The sequence below is a fragment of the Blastomyces dermatitidis genome (genome assembly GCF_000003525.1).
Source record: "Blastomyces dermatitidis ER-3 genomic scaffold supercont1.11, whole genome shotgun sequence".
Lineage (NCBI taxonomy): Eukaryota > Fungi > Ascomycota > Eurotiomycetes > Onygenales > Ajellomycetaceae > Blastomyces > Blastomyces dermatitidis.
Window position 1 is genome coordinate 1,567,319 of NW_025544784.1, and position 10,261 is coordinate 1,577,579.

Genomic DNA, 10,261 nt, shown 5'->3' on the forward strand with positions numbered 1-10,261 from the left:
GCGGGAGCATCACTTTCATTGCCACACCTCCTCCCTCTTCTGCATCTCTTGCGGCTGTGGTGGTAGTAGCTGCACTGTGCAGTGAGATGTCATTCCTTCTGCTGGCTGGTGCGTCTGTGTCCAGTCTGTTCCCTGCCCTTCTTACTACTGTTGCAACGCCGCCCCTTCCTCTCATCAATACAGTGGCATATGACTCTGTGTGATCATTCAGAGAGAAACCTGGGAAGAGCTTGATTCTGAGAACAGTGACTCTGAGAAGCTCAATCTGTAGTTTCTCTTCTGCATGCTCAAGTCCTGCTCAGAATACTGCTGAGTTAAGTCTGCAGAGTTCTGTAATTCCTTCATCTTCTCTCTGTGAGAAGACTTCAGTGCAGTCTCTGATCAGTACTGCTACTTATCTACACTGTATTAAGCAGTTAAAGAAGAAAGAGATCTTATATATCTGTCTCTTCTCTCACTCTCATTGTTTTCATTGTATCTGTAATAATAACTTCTATCTCTCTGTAAGTATTATCTACTCTATAAGAAGATGTTATATTAACTCTGATAAGAAGTCTAGATGCTCAAGCAGTACAGAGTAAGAGTCTCAGAGCTTCAAGTATTAATAAATTCTATCAAGACTGAGAAGATTTCTCTTACTTATCTGTAAAAGAAGATGAAAGTGTGAGTCTCTGAGATGAAAAAACATCTCAGAATGACTGATCTTAAGAAGAAGTTAGTCAGTACTGCTGTTGAAAGCACTGTAGAGATTAATCACTGATTAAAGAGAATCTTACTTTAATTAAAGTAGATGACTGAGATGCTTTATAAGTTAATAAGTTAATATTTTATATATTTCTCATACTCTTCTGCAGTGCTACAGCACTAACTTCTCAGCAGATAAAGATATCAGTGTCAGAGACTTCAACAGTGAAGAATGAGTTTAATGAGAATATAATTGTTAATAAGTAGACTCTGAAGTTCTCTCTTTTTACTTTTTCAGCAGGCTGTAGCTCTATTAGAATAGTAGCAGTCTGCAGATTAATAATATTAATCTTTTTATTAATTTTTAATATTTCTTTTCTCTAACTACTTCAGAATTTTTATACTTGTATAGTCTCATTAAACTTTTAAAAAATTCTTTAAGAGAAAATAGAAGAAGAGTGCTACAGAGTCTATAAGACACTGACTCATTATTATAAGATTATCTCTAAAAAACTCTTTAGAAAAAATGAGAAGTTTTAAACAGTATTTCTTATTTAATATCTCTGATGTGTAACAGAGCAGTCTCTACTAACTGTCTTATAACTTATAATCTCTTTCTCAGCATTTTTCAAATACTCAAGCAGTTCTCATGAATTCTCTGATAATAAATAATTTTCTTATTTAATAAGATATTGAAGCTTGCTGTAATATATTTACTTATTTAATATTTTCTTTATAAGATATTCAGTATCACTCTCAATCTTAATATTATTTAGCTGAGGCAGTTTCACTTCAGAATATTACTTATAGAGCTTTAAATAGAAAATGTGAAAAATAGAATAAATTGATTTCAATTCTGTGAGTAATTTCAACTTATATATCTGCTTACTTATTACTCTTATTATTAGAAAAGATTCTAGTCATCACTCACTGAGCTTTTTATATAGTCTCATTATCTTGATATTCTTTACTGAAAGTAGTATTTGATCTTCTATCAAGAACTTCATTAGAAGATGTTTTTAATTATAGTATTTTATCTACTACTTCTAAGCATAGCAGATACTTTTCATCATCTTCTTATAAATTTTATTCAAAAGTTTCAATCTCACTTTTACTTCTAATACTGAGAGATACTTCATTCTCTGTACCTGTCTGATATTCTGACTGTTTATTTTCTTCTTTAAAATATTATTCACAATGTTACTAAGTAATGAAGAATTATATTTATAATAAGTATAAAAAGAAGATATCTTTAAGATTACATTCTTTATATTGTTATATATAAATTCAGCAGTTAGAAGATATTTAAGTCAATTATTCTGATAATATAAATAGAATACTCAAAGATACTGTTCTAGTGTCTGATTCTAATATTCAGTCTAGTTATCAGTCTGTGAATGAAATACAATACTAAGAAGACATTTTATTATAAGATAATAATAAAAAGCTGATCAGTATTTACTGATGAAGAGGAATTCTTAATCTGTTATCAATGATTTCAGAGCACTGTGATTATGAATAATAATATCTAAAAATAGATCAGTCAATTCAGAGACTTTAATCTTTTTATAAGTAGAAATATATCTGATTATCTTTATAAAGTAGTTAATAATGATCAGAATTGAGTCATATTCTTTAACTCTTATTGACTTCAGCAGGTCAACTATGAAATTCATTGATAGATTCTATTATAAGCTCTTTGAAACAGACAGTGATATTAACTCACTGTATTATTTATACTGCAGAATCTTTATTCTTTAATAGACATTGTAAGTTTTAATATACTCTTTAACATCTGCTCAGAGCTTATCTCAAATATATTTATATTTTAGAAGCTTCTTAGTCTTCTCTAACTTAAAGTGCTCTGTATGAGAATTATTATAATAAATTCTTAATAACTTCTAGCATATCACTCTACTATAAGAGATGAAGACTGAATCATTCAGTAATAGAAGTTTATATTCTTCTAGTTATCAGTGACTTAATTTCTTAGCAGTACTATTCTGCTTAGAGTCTGTCTCTTTCAAGTTCAAATCAGATTTTTTCTTCTTCAACTTCTGAATTTAAGCTGTAGTAGAGATATTTCTCTTCTGTAACTTATCAATGAATTTTAAAAGTAGTCAGATTGAAAGATTGTAGATTATTTCATTCTTTGTCAATTCAATGATTGTAAGATATAATATAAGAAGCTTATAATCTTCAGTATCAGTTCTCTGCAGAGATCTGAGTTCTCTTTTATCTTCTATACTGAGTTGTACAGCTGTCTCTTCAGTGCTGTTTTCAAGCTTTAGAGAACTTTAATTCTCTACAGTCAGCTTCTTCTGCAGTGATAACAGAGATTCTTTTATATAATTCTTCTTCACATTAATGATATTATAATCAGACTGTTTAGATAGTATGTCAGCAGAGTTAAGCTGATCTGAATGATATTAGATATAGAAATCATACTCTGAAAGCAGCTCTGCTCATCTGACTTGACATTCTATCAAGCTCTTTGTTATCAAGAAGTAACACAGATTTGCATGATTAGTGAGAACTTACACTGAGTACTTACTACTCTGAAGATAATATTGCCAGATCTTAAAGAATTTAATAATTGCTAATATTTTCTGATTATAAGTATTATATCTTCTCTGTATGAGTGATAACTTCTTAAAGAAGAAGATGACTGATCTTTATTCACAGTATCTTATAGACTCTGTAAAAAAGTCTTCTCTCACAGATAATTCATTATCTATTGTCTCAGAGATAATTATTCTCTAATTCTTTTAATATTGAAAGATCTCTGATGTCAACTGTGAAAAGATTCTATAGATTTCATTCTTAAATACATCAGTCTCACACTGACTGAGTAAGTTGAGATTAAAGTGATTCAGCATCATGATATCTGCAAAAGCTTGTTTCAATTCAGCAAATGTCTGCACAGTATCTTGAGTGAGAGTAAATAGTCTCATTTTTCTGTCTTTCACACTTCTCTTTAACAGATCTGTAAGAGAGACAGTAATTCATGAATATGTATAGATAAATCATCTGTAGAAATTTATAAATTCTAGAAATATCTACATCTCACAGTACATCTGCAGTGTCAGTCAGTTCTTAATGACAGAGACCTGGCTTCTATTCATTGAAATGTCATTCATCTCAATAATATAATCTAAGAAATCAATCTTCTGTATATAGAATGAGCATTTTTTAATATTTGTATAGACTTGATGCTGTCTCAAGTGACTCAACACTTCTTGAACATGAGTATTATATTCTTTCTCTGATTTTGAGAAGATTAAAATGTTGTTCAGATATACTATGCAGAAGACATTGACAAGATCTTATAGTATCTCATTTATATAGATCTGAAAGATGACTGAAGTGTTACAAAGATTAAAAGATAAAACAAGATATTCAAAATTGCTGTACTTAGTATAAAAAGCTGTTTTTCAAACATCATCTTCATTAACTCTGATTCTATGATAGATATCTTATATATCAATCTTTGAGAATATCTTTACTTCAGATAATTAATCAATCATCTTGTCAATCAATAGTAATAAATAGTAATTCTTAATCATCATCTTATTAAGGCCTCTGTAGTCTATGCATAGATGTAGTCTATCATTCTTCTTAAGCACAAAGAGTATAGATGTCTCTGTCAGACTCTTTGATAAATATATTCAGTTCTTTGATTGCACTTCTTCAAGATATTTATGCAGAATATTCAATTCCTTTACAGACAAGTTATAAAGAGATCTGTACAGTGCTGTTACACTGTCTTCAAGACAAATCTTATATTATATCTTGATATCAGGAAACTTCACTGCTTCTCTTTTCAAAAAGACATTCTTATAATCTGTAAAGAGACATTGTGTACATTCATCTTCAATGACAGATACTGCTGCTAATCTAGCAGTAAGAATGATGACTTCTTTATCTATTCTCAAGTCTCAATCATCTGCTATACAGTATATTGACTCTATCTTTTTCTCAAGATTCTTCTGATGAAACTCTTCAGATTTCTCTATCACTATCTCTTCATTAGTAAAACAGTATCATCACATCTGAGTAACTCAGTCAATGAGAGAATTATTTTCTCTCAATTACAGAAGATCTAGAATAATATTCTCATCTATAATATTGACTGTATGAAGAAGCAGACTGCTCTTCTTAAAGATTTCTTCTAAGTCTGTGATCACACACTTTGCTTGAATTATGTCAAAACAGTGACATTTCATTTCATTTATAAATTTCATATAATCTGACAGACTCATCTTCTTTCAACTCTTCATCAAAGAAAAGGAATAGAATATGAAGTTAATATTTATCTCAGAGTTAAGTAGACATCTCACTGATATCTTCTCATTCAGAGTATGTATTGTGATCATAACATGAACTTGAAGATGTGAGAATTATCAATTCTTTTCTTTCTCTTCTTTATCTTTCACAGATACATTTGTCAGAAGAGAAGTTAACTTTGAGAAGATATCTTCTCAGTTTCTTTTCTTCTTCAGCTTCTTACAATCACTGATATAGTAATTATCAGCTTCACAGTTGAAATAGAGATCTTTGTCAAATCTTTTTTAATATTTCTTTACAGTGAGTAAAGAATCAGAATACTTAAAATTCTTCTTTACTTTCTCTGCACTGAAGTTATTACAGCATTATTTAGATTCTATTATTAATTACTTAGAAGAGATTTTGTTAATCTTTTTCTTAAAGAATTGATTATTCAAATAGATCTGAGAAGTCAGATTAACAAGCTCAGTGTAATTGATTGATAAACTCTGATATTATAATATTATTATCTGTATCTTATGAGTCAGCTTTATAAGATAAAGCTGTGTTTTTAATTGATTCAAATCATCAGTTAATTCCTCTCAATATTCTTTAAATCTTGTATTGAAATCAGAAGAATTCTCATTATTTTATTAATATAATGAGTTGAACTGCTGTGCTGCTGTGAAGCTGTGATTACAGTGATCTTTAATTTGATTCAGTAGAAAGTTCTTGAATTCTTCTTAAGTTATGATAGTATTGATACACTCAAGCTCTCTCTTCTTGATAATACAAGTAGTTGCAGAGATGTCTTCAAGAATGTTAGCAGCATATATTACTCATATCTTATGAGTATTATACTAGCTCAGATTAAGGTGGAATTTCTATTCAAGAGTACAGATAAAGCTGTGAAATTCAGACAAGATATTTCTCTTATATCTCAGTGAATCTCTGATCTTAATCTCTCTATCTTCATAATAGATGTAGATATGTAGAGGCTGCAGCAGTAGCAGAGCGGTTGAAGAGCTCATATCAAAATATACAACAGGTTCAGAAATCTCAGATTTCTGTCAGAATAGAGATGTACACACTCTAGAAGATAATGTAGTGTTTCTCTCAGAGAGTGAGATCAGATCAGTCTCAGTGTGAGTGTATGAGATTATATCAGTCTGTTAGAGCTTGACTGATTTAAATGTATAATCAGATTAAGTAATTCAAATTGTAATATAACAGAACTGAAGTGATAACTAGTCAGTGATATTATATAAAGATAGTTGTTTAAGAAGCTGTATAAGTAAGCTTGACTATCTTGCTTAAATAGCAAGCTCATAGACTACAGGATTATTGCAAGGATATCACAGATATAGTACTTAGTATACTAAGAAGATTGTATGAGATATATAGTAACTCTTGTATATATTTCAGTAGAAGAAAAACAAATCACTAACTTCTTTTATAAGAAGCCAGCATCTAGCTATTCTATATAGACAATGAGTAGATATCTTCTCTTATTTCATGAGTAAGACTAGTCAGAGCAATACCTCAGCAGCATCTCACTGTTAAGGAAAAGTAATTTGCTGACCTTATATAGAAGTGAGGTTCTCATATTCATCAATTGAATCTTTCTATGATATATTCAAATGATGTCATAAAGCGGTTGAAAACCGGTTCAGACAGGATGAAATCATCCGCATGAAAGCGATGGGCCGTGTGGAACCGCAACAGAGTCTTGGCGCGGCCGGAAGCGTGATAATCAGCAGAGTTAAGCTGATCTGAATAATATCAGATATAAAAATCATACTCTGAAAGCAGCTCTGCTTATCTGACTTGATGTTCTATCAAGCTCTTTGTTGTCAAGAAGTAACACAGATTTATATAATCAGTGAGAACTTGCACTGAGTACTTACTACTCTGAAGATAATGTTATCAGATCTTAAAGAATTTAATAATTACTAACATCTTCTGATCATGAGTATCATACCTTCTCTGTATAAGTAATAACTTCTTGAAGAAGAAGATCACTGATCTTTATTCACAGTGTCTTATAGACTCTGTGAAAAAGTCTTCTTTCACAGACAATTCATTATCTGTTTTCTCAGAAATAATTATTCTCTGATTCTTTCAATGTTGAAAGATCTTCAATGTCAACTGTGAAAAGATTTCACAGACTTCATTTCTGAATATATCAGTCTTATACTGACTGAGTAAGTCAGAGTTGAAGTGATTCAGTATTATAATATCTGTAAAAGCTTGTTTCAATTCTGCAAACATCTGTGCAGTGTCTTGAGTGAGAGTAAACAGTTCTGTTTTTCTGTCTTTCACACTTCTCTTTAACAGATCTGTAAGAGAGACAGTAATCTGTGAATATGTATAGATGAATTGTCTGTAGAAATTTGTAAATTCTAGAAACATCTGCATCTTACAGTATGTTCACAGCACTGGTCAGTTCTCAATGATGAAGACTCAGCTTCTATTCATTGAAATGTCATTCATCTCAATAATATTACCTAAGAAATCAATCTCCTGTATGTAAAGTGAGCATTTTTCAGTGTTTGTATAGAGTTAATGCTGTCTCAAGTGACTCAACACTTCTCAAACATGGGTATCATGTTCTTTCTCTGATTTTGAGAAGATTAGAATGTTATCTAGATATACTATACAGAAGATGTTGACAAGGCCTCACAGTATCTTATTTATATAGATCTGAAAGATGACTGAAGTATTATAAAGATTAAAAGATAAAACAAGATATTCAAAATTGCTGTACTTAATATAAAAAGCTGTTTTTTAAACATCATCTTCATTAACTCTGATTCTATGATAGATATTCTGTATATCAATCTTTGAAAACATCTTTGCTTCAGATAATTGATCAATCATCTTATTAATTAACAGTAATAAATAGTGATTCTTAACTATCATCTTATTAAGATCTCTGTAGTCTATGCATAGATGTAGTCTATTATTCTTCTTGAGTATAAAGAGTATAGATGCTTCTGCTGAACTCTTTGATAAATATATTCAGTTCTTTAATTATGCTTCTTCAAGATATTTATGCAGAACATTCAATTTCTTTATAGATAAGTTATAAAGAGATCTGTACAGTACTGTTGCACTGTCTTCAAGATAAATCTTATATTATATCTTGATGTCAGGAAACTTTGCTACTTCTCTTTCTGAAAAGACATTCTTAAAATCTGTAAAGAGATGTTGTATATATCTGTCTTCAATGATGAATACTGCTGCTAATCTTGCAGTGAGAGTGATGACTTCTTCATCTATCTTCAAGTCTCAATCACCTGCTATACAGTATATCAACTCTATCTTCTTCTTAAGATTCTTTCAATGAAACTCTTCAGATTTCTCTATCACTGTCTCTTTATCAGTAAGATGATATCATTATATCTGAGTAACTCAGTCAATGAGAGAATTGTTTTCTCTCAATCATAGAAGATCTAGAATGATATTCTTATCTATAATATTAACTGTATGAAGAAGCAGACTGCTCTTCTTAAAAATTTCTTCTGAGTCTGTGATCACACACTTTGCTTGAATTATGCTAAAACAGTGATATCTTATTTTATCAGTAAATTTTACATGATCTGATAGATCTATCTTCTTTCAATTCTTCATCAAAGAAAAGAAATAAAATATGAAGTTAATATTTATCTCAGAGTTAAGTAGACATCTTATTAATATCTTCTCATTCAGAGTATACATTGTGATTATAAAATGAACTCAGAGATGTGAGAATTATCAATTCTTTATTTCTTTCTCTTCTTTATCTTTCACAGATACATTTATCAGAAGAGAAGTCAACTTTGAGAAGATATCTTCTCAGTTTCTTTTCTTCTTCAGCTTCTTACAATCACTGATATAGTAATCATCAGCTCTGCAGTTAAAACAGAGATCTTTGTTAAATCTTTTTTAATATTTCTTCACAGTGAGTGAAGAATCAGAATACTTAGAATTCTTCTTTACTTTCTTCACACTGAAGCTGTCACAGTGCTGTTTAGATTCTGTTGTTAATTACTTAGAAGAGATGTTATTAATCTTTTTCTTAGAGAATTGATTATTCAAATAGATCTGAGAAGTCAGATTGATAAGCTCAGTATGATTGATTAATAGACTCTGATATTATGATATTATTATTCACATCTTGTGAGTCAGCTTCATGAGATAAAGCTATGTTTTTAATTGATTTAAATTATCAGCTAATTTCTCTCAATATTCTTCAAATCTTACATTGAAATTGAAAGAATTCTTATTATCTCATTGATATAATGAGTTAAACTGCTGCACTGCTGTGAAGCTGTGATTGCAGTGATCTTCAATTTAATTTAGTAGAAAGTTCTTGAATTCTTCTCAAGTCATTGCAGTATTAATATACTCAAGCTCTCTCTTCTTAATAACTCAAGTAGTCATAGAGATGCCTTCAAGAAGGTTGACAGTGTATATTACTTATATCTTATGAGTATTATACTGACTCAGATTAAGGTGGAATTTTCATTCAAGAGTATGAGTAAAGCTGTGAAATTCAGACAAGATGTTTCTCTTATATCTCAGTGAATCTCTGACCTTAATCTCTCTATCTTCATGATAGATGTAGATGTGTAGAGGCCACAGTAATGACAGAGCAGTTGAAGAGCTTATGTTAAAATATACAGTGAGTTCAGAAATCTCAGATTTCTGCTGAGATAGAGATATATACACTCTAGAAGATGATGTAGTGTTTTTCTCAGAGAGTGAGATCAGATCAGTCTCAGTGTGAGTGTATGAGATTATATCAGTCTGTTAGAGCTTGACTGATTCAAACTTATAATCAGATCAAGCAATTCAAATTATAATGTAATAGAACTGAAGTGATGACTAGTTAACAGCATTATATAGAGATAGTTATTTAAGAAGCTGTATAAGTAGGCTTGACTATCTTGCTTGAATAGTGAGCTTGTAGACTACAGAGTTATTACAAGAATATCACAGATATGATACTTAGTATACTAAGAAGATTATATAAGATATGCAGTAACTCTTGTATATATTTCAGTAGAAGAAAAACAAATCACTGACTTCTTTGATGAGAAGTCAGTATCTAGCTATTCTATATAGACAATGAGTGAATACTCTTCTCTCATTTCATGAGTGAGAATAGCTGAAGCAATACCTCAGTGACATCTCATTGTTAAGAAAGAGTAATCTGCTGACCTTGTATAGAAGCAGGGTTCTCATATTCATTAATCAGATCTTTCTATAATATATCTGAATGATGTCATAGAGTGATTGCAAACCGGTTTGAATGGAATGAAATCAT